Source organism: Peromyscus eremicus, unplaced genomic scaffold (assembly GCF_949786415.1).
Source record: "Peromyscus eremicus unplaced genomic scaffold, PerEre_H2_v1 PerEre#2#unplaced_83, whole genome shotgun sequence".
Lineage (NCBI taxonomy): Eukaryota > Metazoa > Chordata > Mammalia > Rodentia > Cricetidae > Peromyscus > Peromyscus eremicus.
The window spans coordinates 538,471-557,286 of NW_026734323.1; the positions used below are offsets into that span (position 1 = coordinate 538,471).

At 42.7% G+C, this 18,816-nt stretch overlaps 1 long non-coding RNA gene across 1 annotated transcript; it reads left to right on the forward strand.

Moving 5' to 3' along the window:
- Positions 1–8,592: 8,592 nt before the first annotated feature.
- On the forward strand, positions 8,593–18,690 carry LOC131901443 (uncharacterized). Its single transcript, XR_009376555.1, has 3 exons — positions 8,593–8,730; positions 16,560–16,722; positions 18,220–18,690. It is a non-coding gene; the product is annotated as an uncharacterized LOC131901443 (long non-coding RNA).
- The last annotated feature ends 126 nt before the right edge of the window (positions 18,691–18,816 follow it).

An 18,816-nucleotide genomic window follows, 5' to 3' on the forward strand; every position in this document is an offset into this window, starting at 1 on the left:
ATGAAGATTAGGGCCATCTGATAAGATGCAGAATTGAGAAGACACTCCTGGTGGTGGAGGTGTGGATAGGACTCCCTCTTGATGGTCCAGCTAAGCAGTGTTGGGAGGAAGCTTCACACCAGCCAGAGTGGATAGAGCCTGCAGCAAAAGAGACATGCCAGTCATGAGGAGCATGTCTGTACAAGGCTAGGAAAGGAGAGGGATGGTTGATAGTGTTCTTTAACCACAGCTGATCTCACTGTGTCCTGAGGAAGGGTTTTTTCCAGATGAGTGCTTTATTTTTATGAAGCTCCCCTGGACCAGATCTGCCTTCTGAGACTGACAGTGAATCACAGAGTTAATGTGTGGAGGAAGTAATCCTGTGGGACAACAAATTGGTGCTGTCAAACAAGGGTAGAAAGAATCTACTCTTTATGAATAAAGAACATAAACACACCAAGCATCAATACAGATACAAAGCTTATGAATTCCATGGATGACATGATCAGCTGGAGAGACGGATCAGTGGGCAAAGGTAACTTCTGCTAGGCCTACAGACCTGAGTTACTTTTCTAGGACTCACATGATTGAAGGAGAGAACAAACCTCTGAGAAATTGTCCTCTGATCTTACTACGAATGTAGGTACATGGTCATGGTCCACAAAAGCTAATACTTTCTATTCCTAAGGCTTTCTATTTCTCATTTACCCTAGAATCTTTCCATCTGAGACACTCTTTTAATTATATTACTCTGCATTCCGTTTGAGAAATTTGGGACATTTGCTATTTTATTCTTGTTGTTGAGATGTTACAAGATCTAAGAAGGCCAATAGCAAAGCATCACCTGAAGAACGGTTAAGGGAAAGTGGCCACTGGGAATTTATGACATAGCTGAGACACAAACTACTCTAGAATGTCTTCTCTACATGCCTGGTGTACTATTCAGGGCTCTCTAGAGTAACAGAAGTTATAAAATGATCCTCTCTATGGAAAGAATATTTGTTAGAATGGCTTACAGGCTAATAGCTAATCCAACAATATTTGGCTATGAATGGAAAGTCCAAGAATCCAGAGTCTGGCAGCACCTGACTGGACTAAGAGGAGAGTCTTTATCTTCATACTCGAATACCTCAGTCCCTAGGTATACCCTGCACCCCTACACTACCATCCATTGCAGTTCTGGTTTCAGTCCAGTTGGCAGACAGACCTCCTGCACACAGGTCAGTCTACCACCATCCCACATCAGACCCTGTAACCCAAGCTCCACCTCCCCCAAATCCCACCCACCCGCGGAGCCTGCACCTGTTCCCTGAGACAGAGCCTGTCAGCACCTTACTGGACTAAGAGGTGAGTCTTTATCCTCATACCGGAACACCCCAGCCCCTAGGCTGCACCTGTTCCCTGAGACAGAGCCTGCCAGCACCCGACTGGACTAAGAGGCCATTTGGCAGGCAGAACTCCTGCAAACAGGTCAGACTACCACCATCTACCACATGCTAAGACTGCAGATACTCCCTGAGACAGAGCCCACTAGCACCAGTTGGACTAAGAGCTGTTCCCTGAGACAAAAATTCCATCAGCATCGACCAGACCAAGAGCCCCCACTGGATCAAGAGTATCAATAAGACCAAGAGAGGCTCCCTCAGACACAGACACCACTTGCACCAAATAGAGAAAGAGATGGGTAGACGCCAGTGCAAAAATACAGTCAACAACATAAAAACCAATATGGCTCCATATCCAGAATCTGCATCAGCAAGACCTGAACATCCCAACACAGAACAAACAGAAGATATCTACCATAAAATGACTTTAGGAAGATATTAGAGATCTTAAAAGAGGAAATGAAAATTTTCCTTAAATCAAGGAAAAGTCAAACCAAAAGTAGGAAGAAATTCAGTAAGTCCCTTGAAAGCCAAGAGAAAGCAATTAAACAAGTGGGGGAAACAGTTAAAGATTTGAAAAATGGAGACATTAAAGAAGACACAAACTGAGGTAATGCTGGAAGTGGAAAATCTGAGTAAACGAATAGGAACTACAGATGCAAGTATAACCAACAGAATGCAAGAGATGGAAGAGCGGATCTCTGGCATTGAATACGGTAGAGGAAATAGATTCATCAGTCAAAGAAAACACTAAAGCCAACAAAGTCATGACCCAAAATGTCCAGGAAATTTAGGACACCATGAAAAGACCAAATAATAAAAGGGATAGAAGAATACCAACTCAAAGGGACAGAAAATATATTCAACAAAATCATAGAAGAAATTTTTCCCAACCTAAAGAAGGAAATGCCCATAAAATACATGGGGTCTGCATCAACTCCTGCCTCCAGGATCCTATCCTGTTTGAGTTCTGGTCCTAATTTCCTTCAATGATGAACAGTGATATGATAGTGTAAGTCAGAAAAACACGTTCTTTCTCAACTTATTTTTAGTCATGGTTCTTCACTGAAAACAACAGAACACTAACCAGGACACTGTGCGTGTCAGAGGGTATCGTTCAGGAGTTGGCTCTCCCCTTCTACCATGTTGAGGCAGGTCTCTCTTGTTTCTAGGATGTACTGTGTACTCTAGTCCAGCTGGCCTTCCAGCTTCCAGGCAATTTCCAATCTCAACCCTACATTACTCTGCCGTGAGTGAAGGAATCACAGATGTGTGCCACTGTTCTGGATTTTAGGTGATTTCTAGGGGTTGAACTCAACAGACTTGTACAGACAATGTGTGTACTAGTATCCCCCAGTATTTGCAAAGCCCTTGCTTTTAAAACTTAAAACATTTTGCAAGTCCAACTTCCCTTAGAAAAAAAGTCTCTTAATTGGGTCTGGTAAAAACAAACCAAAAACATTACATATTTTCTTACACCACAAGGGAAGAATGAGCACAGAAATATAATATTCAGATGGGAACATTACTAAAATCCAGCTTTACTTATTAAATCCCTACAACCCAATATCCAGCATCTGAAACAAATATGTTACTGGAAGTTTCTCTAGTCCCACTGAGCCCCTTATAAAATAATCACTCAGAGGCTTGATATTAATTACAAATTATATGGCCTATGGCTCAGGCTTCTTATTAGCTAGCTCTTATAACTTAACTCAACCCATAACTATCAATCTATGTATCACCATGTGTTCCTTGGCTTTATTTGCTTCCCATTACATGTTGCTCCTTGGGCAGTTGGCTAATGTCTCTCCTGCCTCTGCTTTCTCCTTTCCCTATCTCTCTTGGATTTTCCCACCAGGCTCCATCCCATTCTGCCATAGACCAATGCAGCATTATCTATTAACCAATCAGAGAAACACATATGCACAGTATACAGAAAGACATCCCACAGCACTCATGTGATTGATCTTCTGGGCTCCAAATGGATGGAGCATTCCTCCCTCTCCAGTTCCACTGCTTGCAACACATGCAGTGCAGCTTTTCTCAGGGTTAATCTGGCTCCACTCCATATCTGTGCTTCCCCTAGGTAGATGGACCGTGGTCTTGCCATCCACAATATTCTATGGCACTCTTTTTACCTCCTCTTCCACAGGGTTCCCTATGTCCTGAGGAGTCTGATTAGAGAGGTCCAGTTTAGGGTTGAGTGTTCAAGTTCTCTTCCTCTCTGCATATTGTCTAGTTGAGGGTCTCTGTATTTGTTCCCATCTGCTGCAGGAGGAAGCTGCTCCTATGATGGCTGAGAAATGAATTGTCTATGAGTATAGCATGATGTTGTTAGCAATCATTTTATTACTATGTTCCTTAAGATGAATAGTAGTATTTTGTTTTCCCCATAGACCCTAGCCTATCTAGTCTTAGGTTCTTGGCCAGCCAAGCAGTGCTGCGTATGCCTTTCCTGTCAGGGAATGGGCCTTTAATCAAGTCAGGTACTGGTTGATTACTCCCACAAGCTTTGTTCCACTACTGTACCAGCATATCTTGGATGCAGTCACCATTCTAGATTGGAGGTTTTGTAGCTGGGTTGGTGTTTACCTTTCTCCTTTGATAGTGAGCAGAGTACTCTTCAGTGCCATGAAATCTAGTCCATAAGCGATGAAGACTCTAGGGAGACACTAGCTTGATTTCTCCATGTTCAAGGAGTTGTGTCATTATCATCTTCAGGAACCCCACCTTCCTGTCAGTAAATGGAGAGCAACTAATAGCTTTGCAAAACCTTGGGTTGTTTGGGATCACCATTGGACACCTTTCACCTACAACTTGACTAGATGTAACCCATTGCCAGTATTGCAAGTTTCATTTGGTAACAAGAGATATCCAGTTGGGGCTTTGTCTCCCCACACTTTGGTTTCTGTTTGTTTTGTTTTTGGTTATTTGGTTTTTTTTGTGCGGGGCTGTTTCATCTAGATCCCTTTCATATATGTATATATTTTAGAGTGGTTCTACTCTATTAGGTTTCCATAAGATCCCTCAAATCGCCCTTAATTTTATCTCTCCCTCCCTATATTTATTTGCCCCTTCTTCTCTCTCCCTCCTCATTTGACCATCCAGTTCCAAACTTGATTCCTCATCCATCCATAACAATCTATTCTATTCCCCCTTTATGGACATTTCTCCACCCCCCTAGGCCCTTTCTCTATACCTAACCTGTGGTTATACAGATTGTAGCTTAATTATCTTTGACTCAACAGTTAACATCCACATGTAAGTGAAAACATACCATATTTGTCTTTTTGGGTCAGGGTTAGCTCACTAAAGATGACTTTTTCTACCTCCATCCATTTACCTGCAAATTTCAAGATTTCCTTTTTCTTTTTTAACTTCTTTTTTAATATCCCATTGTATAAATGTGCCTCATTTTCTTTATACATACATCTGTTGACAAATACCTAGAATGTCTCCAATTTCTGGCTATTATAAATAGAGCAACAATGAACATGGTTGAGCAAGTAAGTGTTTCTGTTGGAGGTAAAGCATCCTTTGGGTATATGCCAAAAGTGGTGTACTGGGTCTTGATCAATTCCCAGCTTCCAAAGGAACAGCCACACCTATTTCCATAGTGGCCGCACAAGTTTGCATACCCACCAGCAATGGGTGAGTGTTTCCCTTGCTCCCCATCCTTGCCAACATTAGCTGTCATTTGTCTTATTAATCTTATCTATTCTGACTCACGTAACATGAAATCTCAAAATAGTTTGATTTACATTGCCCTAAAGACTAAGGATACTGCACCTTTTTAAGTGTTTCCTATACTCTAGAATTTCCACTAGTGAAACTTCTCTGTTTAGATCTATAGCTAGTTTTTAATTATGTTATTTATTTTCTTGATACACAGGTTTTTTTGTTCTATATATAATTTGTATATATATTAGCCTTCTATTGGATATATAGTTGATGAAAACAAAACCTTTTCCCATGTTGTTGGCTGCCATTTGAAACAAAACACTATTAGTGGCAGAACAGATAATGCTCTGTGGGTGAACCCACGAATTGACAGACACATTGAGGTTATCAAAATCCATTAATGTTATGTAATAAAATATCCCTATATAATAATTCATTTTTACAATAATAATTTAATGAATATACTTTAATATATTTCTACTTGTTTGAGAAATGCATAGGATGCATTTTGAAATTATTCACGACCCAATTCCTCCCATTTTGTCATCCCAAGTCTGCCTCTGCATCTGTGATGCCCAATTTATATCTTCTTCATTACATTAATTTTTAATAACCCCAGGGGCAGACTCTTAAAGAAAACTGACCCAATTTGCCGGAAGCCATTACTGGTCCAAAGCTTATCAGTTAGGAATAGGGTCTCAAGGACTCTTCCCATTCCATGCTTTAATGTTGACTGGCTTGATATTGGACAATGACCACAACACCTGTGAGTCATGGCCAGAAGACACTGTTTGCTGTAATCCTCCCTGACCTCTGGCTCCTACAGTCTTTCTAACTCATCTTCCATGATGGTCTTTGAAACTTGTGGAAAGGGTGTAATACAGATGTCATTAAATATGACTAAAATCAATGAAATAAAAACAAAAATCTGAAGATACAGTGAAACAAAGAGTCAGTTCTTTGAAGACGTTAACAAGATGGGCACACCTTTAGCCAAAATAACCATAAGGAAGAGGAGGATGAAAATAATGAAACAAAGGAGGAAAAAGGAGACATGAAGGGAATTTAACCCTTTAAAAATTTACACTCCACAAAACTGAAAAATCTTTTTAAAGAACTGATGAATTTTTAGATATCTGTAATCCACCAAAATTATATCAAAATAACATGAATGGTTTAAATAATTGAATATTAATTAATGGCATAGGAACCATAATTAAAAATCTCCCAACAAAAGAAGTCCAGAGAAGGACAAATTCAGTGTCAAATTTGAACAAGATATTTAAAGCAAAACTAAAACTCCACAAAATAGTCCATGAAATAGAAAAAGAAGGAACTCATTCAAATTCTTTTTTTTTAAGCCAGACATACCCTGGTATTGAGAAAGGAAGACAGATAGGTAGGTAGGTAGATAGATAGATAGATAGATAGATAGATAGATAGATAGATAGAGATAGAGAGAGAGTAGATGGATAGATAGATAGAATTATAGGCCTATTACCCTGATGAACATATACATACAAATTCTCAATAAAATACTTGTATATCAAGTTCAGGATCACATTAAAAAATTCATCCACCATGGTCAATTTGTCTTCACCTCAAACATGCAAGGATAATTCAATATACACAAATCAACATATTTGTTCCACCACATAAAATGAATAAAGTACAAAAAGAGCATGACCATCTTTGTATATGAAAAAAAGGCCTTTGTTAAAATTCAACTTTCATCAATGATAAAAGTCCTGGAGAATCTAGGGATAAAGATGATATAATTCAACATAATAAAGTCATTGTACAACAAGCCCACAACAACACCTTGCTAAATAGAGAAAAACTCAGAGCAATTCCAAAAAGGAGGAAGAAGAAAAGAATGTTCACTCCTTCCACTCCTATTCAATATAGAACTTTAACTCTTAGCAAGAGCAATAAGACAACTGAAGGAGATAAAGGGGATACAATGGGAAAAGGAGAAGTCAAAATGTCCTTATTTGCAGATAATATGAGTATAAACACATAAAACTAAAAATTTATCAGAACTCCCTTAAGCCTGACAAATAGATTCATAAAAGTGAAAGATTGTAAAATTAACATACAAAAGTCAGTGACCTTCCTGTATACCAATCACAAACATATTGACAAAGAAATCAGGGAAACAGTTCCACTCACAAAAGGATTAAAAGTGTATGACAAGACGTTTTATATAAGCACACTTCAAAAGCATTAATAAAAAGTGCTATGAAGTACCCAAGAGCAATCCTAAATACATGCAAGACCTTCAAAGCTGATGTTCTGAAAGACGCTAAAGACTTAAATGAATTGAAGTTTTTAAAGTTTTGTGGATAAGTAGGTAATGTAAAAGGTCAATTTTGCTAAATTAATAATACTAATGCAGTAGATATTGAATTAGAAAATGTGAATACAATATATCACCCATTTCTGTGGAACTTCATAATGTAACCATAAATGTTTTTTATTGGGCAAATGACAATTTTTTAAGTGGAACAGGCAGAAACATCTAGAGATAATTGTAAAAGAGTAAAGTAGGGAAGCATGCCATATTGGAGAGAAAGATGACATATGAGATAAAAAACACTTTAATGGAGATATGTAAGCAGTGGGTGTGATTGATAGAGTAGATATTGCAACAGACTACAGTGTCCAGAAAGTTTATAATTGTTGAAAAAAGAGGCCACAAGCTGGAAGGAGAAGGATAGATATGAAAGTGTGCCCTGAGAACATGGCAAGTGTTCTAGTTAGCTTTCTATTTTTGTGATAAAAGTTCAAAAAGCTAATCTGGAAAGTGAAGGGTATATTCACCTCACAGGTTACAGTCCATCATCAAGGGAAGCCAAGGCAACATCCCAAGGCAGGGGCTAGAAAACCACAGAGAATGCTGTTTACTGCTCTGTTTAGGTAGCTTTCCTCTGAGGCCCAGGATCACCTGCACACCCACAGAGGGCTGAGCCATCCTCCATCAGTTAGCAACAAGAAAATGCCAAAAAAGCATGCTTGCAAGCCAGTTTGATGGAGTAAAAATCCTAAACTTCCTTTAAGCTTAACCTTCACTTAACTGTAGCCTTCCCCAGGTGCTTGCTTATTTCAGAGAACTCAACCCTCCTCCTCAATGATTATGACCGAATTCCTTGGCATGCCTTTTCATATTACTGGGTATGGATGTGAGGAGGGTAAGAGCCAATCATAGGCAGTGTTTATAAAGTGAGTGTTCAACTCCCCATGGATGAATTACTGAAAAAAATTCTTAAGAAGCAGAGAGAAATCTCTAGCTTTGGAAGGAGGGGTGCTGAATGACTTCCCTGGTGTCACAGGAGAGACTCCTGGAAAGGAAACCACAGCTTCTGCTCAGTTCATGGAGAACTAATTAGTAAGGAGGCAAAGGCTTTGCCCCATGACCTCAGTAGACCCTTTGCTGGGCATTCTATTGTATCCTGGACAGCTCTTGGAATCCCCAGTGATGTCACTAGTGTTGTAGCAACACTGACTGCCTTGAGGACCTTAGTTCAGTGACCACAAGCTTGGCCTCTAGACATGCTGTCCAGACTCAGAGTTCTGTTTGGCAGAGGGAATGAACAGCATGGGGAGACCAGAGTGAGGCACAAGGAAGCTGCTCCTAGGTCTCCCAGGAAAACATGGAAAAAATGGTCCTGGGGAAGAGGCAGTGAGTTTTGGGAAGGGGCTGGGGAGCTTTCTGGATGTGGTGGCTTCAGCTTTCCAGATCGAGGGCTCAAGAACTGGGAACTTCTGGGATGGAGGCACAGAGGAATTAATGAGGTTTCTGTACCATAACTGTGTTTTACAGCCACAGGAGTCCTTTACTTATGTGCCAGTGATAACAGGGAAAGGATAGTACCCTGGAAAACCCTGAGGTTCTTACTCTTGACATCATAGCCAATAGCAGGGCAGGAGCCCCCAAGTGCTGCTGTCTTCCAGTGACCCCTGAGATTTCTGAATTACCAGCCATTGATGGCACACAGGTCTCCAGTTCAGCCTGAGAGCTGTTAGATTCAGTGGACCTGGACTGAGACTGTCCCCTTCCTGGCAGCTCTGGGTGTCCTGGAGTGTCAGTGAGGATGGCTTTGTGAATCTGATGACTATGTTTTGTCCCTGCATGGCTTTTCCATTAACATGAGACTCTGAAGCCTAGAGCAAGAGACTTCGGCATCCCTACACTACCCAAGTGATTATAACAGTAGCAATTATCTCCATACATCTGAAAACACATGGCCGAGGGCTCTGCAGCTGTGAGTAAGCCTTAAGAGGCTGTCCACTGGGTCCTCTTGTGCAGGGAGACAGAGGAGACCAACTGACTTCTAAGACATCCACCTCCCTATAGAGAGATGGGAAACTGATATCCACAGAGGGGAGACTCAAGTCTGAGCTTTCAGAACCTGCTTGGGCAAAGACTCATCTGTCAGTCACTTTCTGTGTATCCTTCAGTGTGTCAGGATTAACCAAAATGAGGTAGTGTGTAGAGCAGGCACTGTCCCTTGACGTCTAGAATTGGGTATTACTGAGATAGCTCACCTTGTCTAGCATGACTTGTCAGTGTGATAGAACATCTGAAAAGACATAGTTTGCCTCACATCACTCATTTTTTCTGAGGTCCACCAAAGTATGCTTCTGAAGCCACAGTCTAGACTTCTGGTGAATTTTCAATCCAGACCAAACATGGTGCTAGTTCTTCATTTCAGGACTGTCAGTAAATTCCAAAGTGTGAAGTGTGGCTCTGGGAAAGGTCTATGGTAAAGGACCCCTAATAATCTGTCCTCTTGTGCCCTTTGCTAGCCTCTCTGATGCTCCGATGGATGTTGTAATTTAAGCTGGCTGTGTCACCTTTCCTAAGGGCATGCACATTGTCACAGGAGGCTCCAATCAAAGAATTTGGCTTTTGTGTAGCTCTAGGGGTAGCACCACTGCAGTGACACACTACATATTATCCCCATGACTATGACACATTTGATTTTTTATGAATGCCTTTGCATGTCTGTGTGTAGCCTCTCACTAGCCATTCACCTTTCCTCAAACCCCAGTGCAGGAATGGAACCTTACACTTGTGGGAGTGTTTGCTCTTTGTCAGAGGGCTCCCCTGGAGAATTCTGGTTCTTAGTATCCCCAGGCAGACATGTCACTAGTTGATCACCTTTTGGTATTTTATGAGGGCTAGAATGTATTCTGCTGATGATTCGGGGTAATTTTCCTCATTGATTGTGAGACTTATCTTTGTTCTGACAGGACACCCACAATCTCCCACCACACCCACATACTGTAACAGCCTTGGGGATTTTCCACAATGTGCTTGTTTACATCTGAAGACTGATCTTTCCTCCCCTCCATCCTGACCTAATACCCTAGCAACCTTTATATCTCATGTTATAAACTAGAGATCTGAAGAAGTGATGAGTCATTTCACCAGATGTGTTTGGAATAGAGACTTCAAATTCCCATACATAAAGTAGTAAAAATATTCTAATGAAGCAGAGAGAGATCCTGGCTTTGTAAAGAGGAGGTACTGAAGTTCTTATGTTTCTGGAAAGGCTCCTGAGAAGGTCAACATGGCTTTTTGTGCACTGCATTAGAGCTAGTTAGTAGATAGGTGAGGGATGTGGAGTTGACCCTAGTAGTTCTTCCTCTAGAAATTGTATCTTATCCTGTCGAGCCCTTGATATTCTCGGTGATTTTACCAGTGTTGTGGCAACACCACATGTCTGTGGGGTATTCGTTCAGTGTCCATAGACATGTTGGCAAGATTGAACTGGTTGCTTAGTAGAGAGAATAGAGAACATGGAGAGACCAGAGAGAAGCAGAAGGAAGCTTGCCTTTGGTCTTAGTGAAGAGCCTGGAGAAATAAATGGTTTTGGAGAAGGCACAGTGAGCTTCATGGAGGAGGTGAAGTTTAATTGACCTTCCTGTATGGGGCTCAGCATCTGGGAGCTTCTGGTAAACAATGGGGCTATTCTGCTTCTCCGGGCTTCTTAAGAACAGACATAGATTCAAGAGTCTCTCATGGTGAGTTTAGGAGAGCCATGAAGTATTCAGGCTGCAGCAGCCTTTCTGGGAACTCCTTGATTTCATTCAGACTGGCAAAGATGGCCAGGAGGAACAGATGGACTAATGATCTGTCCCTCTCTGGGTAGGGGTTGCTCCACTTCATCCTAGTGGATTCCTATAGTTTCCATGGGAATCTGATGCCAATAAGAAGGGAGGGAAACTCTCCTGGCCATCTACCACAACCTCAGACATTCAGAAGCTTTGATCCTGGGGAAGTGTGATCAGGACTTGGTGCTGCTAAGTTCTAGGGACAACAGGACTTACCTGGATCACATCACATATGAGCTCACACTGTCCTCGAATTCTATATGGCTGGGCTAGCTTATGCCTTCCAGAGTCAGGGGACTGCATTAGGGAGGGAGACACGTGCCTAGCCATGGTTCTTGACAATGTAGTGGGGACATTCGGAGTAGCTGTTGACTGCCAGCAGCTTTAACCTTCCTTGAAGTGTTGTGGTGGAAAAGTTCCCATCAGAGGTCCTGCCCCTTATTACAGAGGCTAGGTCCCAATACAAGCCTGAGTTACTCATCTGCATGCCAGAGATTATTTTCTAAAGAAATGGAGGAGTCAATTCTGCTGGATTTGGTGGATGGCTCCATTCCATTTTCAGAATTATACATGTTGCAAGTTTCTGAAGCAGCAACAGGAACACTGTCCAATGCCAGTACTCTTGGTGACACACACTACAGTGCCCATGCTCATCATGGTGGTGTCAACTCTGGAGTAGGATTTACATCCTGGTGCTGTTGCCTGAAATCCCACTTGTATGACTCTAGAGAAATTTCAAATCTAAAGGGACCCTTTTTGCTTTGAAAGCAATAGGAGGCATCTAGCTATTGATGACAATGAAGACCACACAATAGTCATCCCAGTCCTTCTTGTTTTAGGAAAGAGGTTTTCCCATCACAGAATGTATGGAGTAAGCAATACATGATCTGGAGGAGTTCAAGTCAAAATTCACATGGTCTGAGACACCCTCCTGTTTATGACAGATCCAATCTGCTGTTATTAAGTCCTTTCTTCTTTTTCTTTAAAGAGCACCATTTTTTATCTATGGGCACTTAAAAAAAAACCACAGTTACTATCAAACGAATCATAATTATTTGAATTTCAAATCTTCAATTATAGAGAAAGACCAGATTCTTAAAGTATTGGGATTCCACCTGCTCCCCTCTTACTCAAGAAACCACAGACTGGTATTTCATCCTATTTTAGCCATGCATGGCCATAACACAGCCACTGAGAGTCATCATGACCATGAGATCTACAGCTGATTCCCATGTACCTGTTGATTATTGCCACTCCTTCCTTTCAATCTGTGATAGAACCATTTGCTCAAGAATATTAGTAGATAGGATTAAGACTTTGATGTCTATTTTTAGATGTCAACATGATGGCATCTGGGAATAATATAACCCCAAAATAGAGGGAACACCTGTGGTCTATTTCTACTTAATTTAATGTAGGGAGAACTATTTTATTGTGGAACTTTGAGGAAAGAAGTCACACCTTTAATTCAGATCTTTAATCCAGATGTAATCTGAAACACTCCTTTTGCTGGAAGCCTATAAAAGTATATGGAAGAATGAAGCTTTTTAATATAAAGATTCATTTTTATAACCTGTTACTCTAGAGGCCTGATAATACATCAGGCACATAGAGAGGACATTGTAGAAGAGTTTGGGTCTCATAACAGTCTCAGCTCACTTACAAACTCTCAATGGCCATCTTCCCTTAACCTTAGCATTCCTCAGGTGCTTGCTCACTTCAGAGAACTCAACCCTCCTCCTCCACATCATCCTGATCTAATTCCTTGGCATGCTTTATTTCTCATATTATTGAGTATGCTTGTTAAGGAGAGGAAGGTCCATTCTTGGGCATTGCTTATAAAGTGAGTGTTCAACTCTCCATGGGTAAAGTAGTGAAAAGATTCTAAGGAAGCAGAGAAAAATTCCCAGCTTTAGAAGGAGGAAGTACTGAATGGCTTCACCTGTGTCACAGGAGAAACTCCTGGAAAGAAATCTCAGCTTCTCGTCAGTTTAGGGAGAATTTATTAGCAAGGAGGCAAAGGCTGTTCCTTGTGACATCAGGAGTATCTTCTTTGGGAATTCTATTGTATCCTGGAGAGCAGAGGTCTTGGAATCCCCTGTGATGTCAATAGTGTTGTAGCAACACCATGTGCCTTTAGGATGTTCGTTCAATGCCTATACAGTTTGCCTATAGACACTGTGTAAACACTTAGGCATCTACTTGAGAAAGAGAATGGATTTTGTGGAGATACCAGAGAAAGGCAGAAGGAAGCTGACCCTAGGTCTCACTGGAAAGAATGGAGAAATCAATGGTCCTGGGGAAGATACAGTGAGTTCAGGGAAGAGTCTGCGGAGCTTTCTGGGTGTGATGGGCTTGAGCCTGCCCGGGTCAATCAGGAACCTGGAGCTTCTGAAAAGCAATAGACCTATCCTACTTCTATGGGTTCCTAAAAAGCAGACCCAGATCAAGGGTTCATGATGGTTAATATGACATAGTCAGGAATTGACAAGACTGTAGTCTTTGTGCTGGGGACCCTCTGTCTCACTCTGAGTGGGGAAGGAGACACAGAGGAATGTTTAGATTTCAGTACCATCACTGCACTTCACCCCCACTGGAGTCCTTAGATTGTGTGCCAGCAATAACAGGGAAAGGAGAGTGCCCTGGCAAAGCCTGAGCTTGTCTTACTTTACATCGTAGACACTAGGAGGGCTGAGGCACCAAGTGCTGCTGTCTTTCACTGACCCCCTAAGATTACTGACTTCCCAGCTGTGGGTGGCACCCAGGTCTTCAGTTCAGCCTGAGAACGGTTAGATTCAGTGGACCCGGACTGAGACTGTCCCCTTCCTACAGGATGTAGGTGTCCTGAGCTGCCAGTGAAGATGCCTTTGTGAAACGTTGATTATGTTCCACAGCTGCATGGCTTCTCCATTAACATGAGACTCTGAAGCATCATGCAAGTGATTTGGGCATCCCTATACTACTTGAGTGCTGTGAGAGTAGCAATTATCTCCAGGATTATGTCCAGGAAAGGACAAGGCTGAGGGCTCTGAAGCTTGTGTATTTTAGGTCACCCTGTGCAGGGATACAGGGGAAGCCAGGTAACTTCTGAGACACCCATCTCCCTATAGAAAGATGTGAGAACTGACATCCACAGAGGGAGAGACTCAAGTCTAGTCTTTCAGAACCAGCTAGGGCAAAGTCTCATCTGTCTGTCACTTCCTGATAATCCTTTAGTGTGTCAGGATTGACTGAGATGAAGTAATGTGTAGGGCAGGTGGTGTCCATTGACTTCTAGAAATGGTGATTACCTAACCTTGTCTAACATGGTTGTCAGTATGATATAACATCTGAATGGACATAGTTTACCCCACATCACTCATTTCTTCTGGGGTCCACCAAGTATACTTCTGAAGCCACAGTCTAGATTTCTGGTGAATTGTCAATCCAGGCTGAACATGGTACTAGCTCTTCATTTTAGGACTATCAGTAAATTCAAAAGTGTGAAGTGTGGCTCTGGGGAAGGTCTAGGGCAAAGGACCCCTATTATCTCTCATTTTGAGCACTTTGCCTGCCCTTCTAATGCTCAGATGGAGGTTGTAATTTAAGCTGGCTGTTTCACCTTTCCTAAGAGCATGTGCATTGTCACAGTAGGCTCAAGTTCAAGGAATTTGGCTTTTGTGTAGTTCTAGGTGAAGAACCACAACAGAGACACACTACATACTCTCCTCATGATTATAACAAATTTTGATTTTCTGTAAATGCCTTGCAGTTCTCTGTGTAGCCTCTCAATAGCCATTCATCTTTCTTAAAACTTTAATGCAGGAATGGCCCATCATTCTTCATGGGAATGTTTGCTCTTGTGTCTGAGGGCTCCCCTGGAGAACTCTGGTTCTTAATATCTCCAGCCTGACTTGTCACTAGTTAACACACTTTTGGTATCTACAACGGCTGGAATGAATTCTGCTGAAGTTCAGAGGTAATATTCATCAACTATGGGACTTATTTTTGTTCTGACAAGACACCCCCAATCTCCCACCACACGAACAGCCTTGCACATCCTCCACAATGTGTTTGTTGCTTTCAGGGGACTGAAATTCCCTCCTCACTATCCTTACTTAGTTACCAAGAAACCTTTTTTTCTTGTGTTATTGACTAAAGGTTTCACAAGTTGGATGAGCCATTTCCTGGGATGTGTTTGGAAGTGAGTCTTCAACTTCCTGTCCATGATGTAGTGAATATATTATAATGAAGCAAAAAGAGATCCCTGGTTTTGTAATGAGGAGGTGATGAAGGTCTTCCCTTGTGTTTTTGGGAAGGCTCCTGGGAAGGGCAGTATGGCTTCCAGTGAATTGCAGAAGATGTAGTTTGTAGGTAGGTGAGGGCTACTGCTGGTGAACTCAATAGTTCCTTCTCATGACTAGCTATTATATTCTGGGGAGTCCTTGGCATTCTCATGATATCACCAGTGTTGTGGGAACACCAGGTGACTGTGGGGTATTCTTTCACTGCCTATAGACATGTTGGCAAGACTGAGAAGGTTGCTTGGGACAGAGAATGGAGAATATGGGGAGACCAGAGAGAGGTGGAAGGACGCTGGCTTCCATCTCACTGTAAAACATGGAGAAATAAATGGTTCTGGGGAGGGCACAGTGAGTCCTAGGTGGGGAGCTTTCTGGAAAAAGTGAAGCTTGAGCTGGGCCTTCCATAGTAGGGCTCAGCATCTGTGAATTTTTGGGAAGCAATGGACTTATCCTGCTTCTCTGGGTTCCCTAAGAGCAGACCCAGAGTCAACAATGTCTGATGGTTTGTTTTCAGAGCCATGAATTTTCAAACCTGAAGTGGCTTTTCTGTGAGATGCTTAATCTCATATTGAGTGGAAAGGAAGGCCAGCAGGAGCAAAGTGGTAACTAATTAGGTGTCCTTCTTTGGGTAGGGTGTTGCTGCACTTCATCCTAGTGGATTCCATCAGTTTCCATGGGAATCTGATGCCAATAAGAAGGGAGGGAAACTCCCATGACCATCCACCAAAGTCTCAGACATTCAGATACTTTGGTCCTGGATACATGTGATGAGGACTTAGTACTGCTAAGCTCTAGGGACAATAAGACTTGCTTGTACCACATCAGGTGTGAGGTGACACTGTCCTCCAAATCTACATGGCTGGGCTATCTTATGCCTTCCAGGGCCAGGGGACTGCATTAGAGAGGGAGGCACATGCCTAGCCATGGTGGTTGAGGACAGATACATTGCTCATTGGTACCAATTTGAGGATAGCTGCCCTACTCTTTGGGGCCCTCAGTGGGTCCCTAGCATTTCTTCTTCCCGGGGCTTCCTCTTGGGACTATCATGGATTCTCCTGGCCCTATGCCATTCAAGTGTACATGTTCACTTTCCTTTATTTTCCTTCAGGGACTACTGGGAAGTCACCAACCCAAACATCCACCTCCACTGAGCAGGAGCAGCAGATGACAAAGTTAGAGAAACTCACCCTTCACCTACAGAGTATAACATAGGAGCAAATTGAACTGCATGAAATCCTGGCCAGTTATACGGACAAGGATTTGCAGAACAGGTAGTCACTATGTGCACTTCTCTGCTGACCATCTTGACCCCACAGTGTGTAGCTAAGCTTTCCTGAGGAACAGGAGGCTGAACACTCCAGGGTGTCCTGGTGCCTGAACTAATATTCCTGACTGCACAGAATTTGGAACCTGCGTAACTGTGAGATGGGGACACAGGCTATTCTTATTCATCCAAATGAATAGCAGACCATGTGGCCTGAATCACAGTCTGGGACATTAGTGTGTGAGTTCTCAACATGCATTTCAAGAGGCCTTGGCAGGTCTTGGCTTGTGGTAGATGCTAGGTTCTGTGAGTTTGTGGTGTCTTTGTACTTGACCAGCAGATGATAGTGTGCTGAAGGCTCCTGGCAGCAGCTGGAGGGGCCTGGTCCCATTCATCCATCTCAATTTGTGGCTATAAGGATGATGCTTTTCACTGCTTCTCCCTTGTCCTCCTCCTTATACTCTGAGGCAGTTCCACCTCTCAGCATTTCATGGGCATCCTGACTGTATGTGGTGTGTTTGTGGGTGGGGAAATAATAGCCTGAGGCTTTTCTCAGCTTCTTCTTATACTCTGAGACAGTGCAAACTCCCTTCATTTCTTGTGCATTCTGAGTATATGTGGTGTGTGTGTGCATGTGTGTGTGTGTGTGCGTGTGTGTGTGTGTGTGTGTGTGTGTGTGTGTGTGTGTGTGCATGTGTGTGTGTGTTTGTTTGTATGTGTGTGTGTGTGTGTTTTAAAAGGCATGAGGGTGCGTGTGTGTACTGGAGGTCTAGGGTCTGTGGCAGGGCCTGAGGATTTGTCATTTTCACATTTTCCAGGGGATGCCAGTGATGACACCAGCCAGTGATGACACCAGGGAGCTCCACTTTGAGAAGCTTGGCCACTGTTCTCACTTTTATGGAACATTGGAATCCCCTGTGGAGGTTTTTTTTTTTTTTTTTGGTTTTTCGAGGACAGGGTTTCTCTGTGTAGCTTTGGAGCCTGTCCTGGAACTCACTCTGTAGCCCAGGCTGGCCTCGAACTCACAGAGATCCTCCTGCCTCTGCCTCCCGAGTGCTGGGATTAAAGGCGTGCGCCACCAACAACTGGCCCTGTGGAGTTTATAAAGCCTTCCTGAAGTTGAGACTCCTCCCTGGAAATACTCAATGTATGCTCTGGTCCTCTGTGTATAAGGAGGAGTACCCAGGCATGGGAATCCCTGTGGTAAAGACAGGAAAAATGTCACCATAGGTTTTCCGTCGCACCAGATATGTGGCACAGACTCCCGGGATATTCTTAGAGAGATAATCTATAGCTCCAAGTCCACTGAGGGTGCTCATGCATCCTGGATAACTCCCTTGGACAACCTTCTTCTTCTGGCCTGAGGACATGATAGGAAGTTTATTTAGCACCAGGAGGTCCCAGTGTGTGTCAGGCTGTGGCATCCATGGGGCTGAGGAGTCCAGAACATAGCCTGATTCTATATGATTCTTGTGGCCTGTGTTCATGGGGTCCTTTTCTCCAGGGGCCATGCCCTACAACAGGCTGAATTCTTTTGAGATGCTGAAAAAGGAGCATAAGCAGGTGATGTTGGACTTGCAGAAATTGCCCATGAAGATCAGTGATGGTGTGAACAAGGTCAAACAGCTGATTGAGGAGAATGTATCCTACAGCTATGTGCCTGATTTATCTTGGGAGGCACTGATTCTGCCATCTTTCTCTTTCACCCCAAGTGAGGGCTTTGGTTCTTGCCTGTCTGCCTCTTAGCAAGCAGTCTGTCATGTGGTCCTTGGCCTTGTGCCTCTTGGACTCAGTTTTGCTAAGTGTGAAAAGACACTGAGCCCCTCCAAGCAATATCCTGCCATCCGCGGGAGACCCTTGATAGAAAAATGTTTTGTACCATGAAGAGATTGTCAGGTATCCTAGTACCTCTGGGGCTCTGACCAGGGCTTCACAGAGCTGGTTTCCATGGTAGCCATAGAGAGAACTGATTCTGGTTGGGGTTTTTTCCCTCCTTTTGAGAGTGTTTTCCCTCTACCTGCTGATGCTTTACCAGTATCATGGACAGTTAAATACAGGAGTGGGCTCCACCCTGTTCTCAGGGGGACAGGATCCCTTTTGA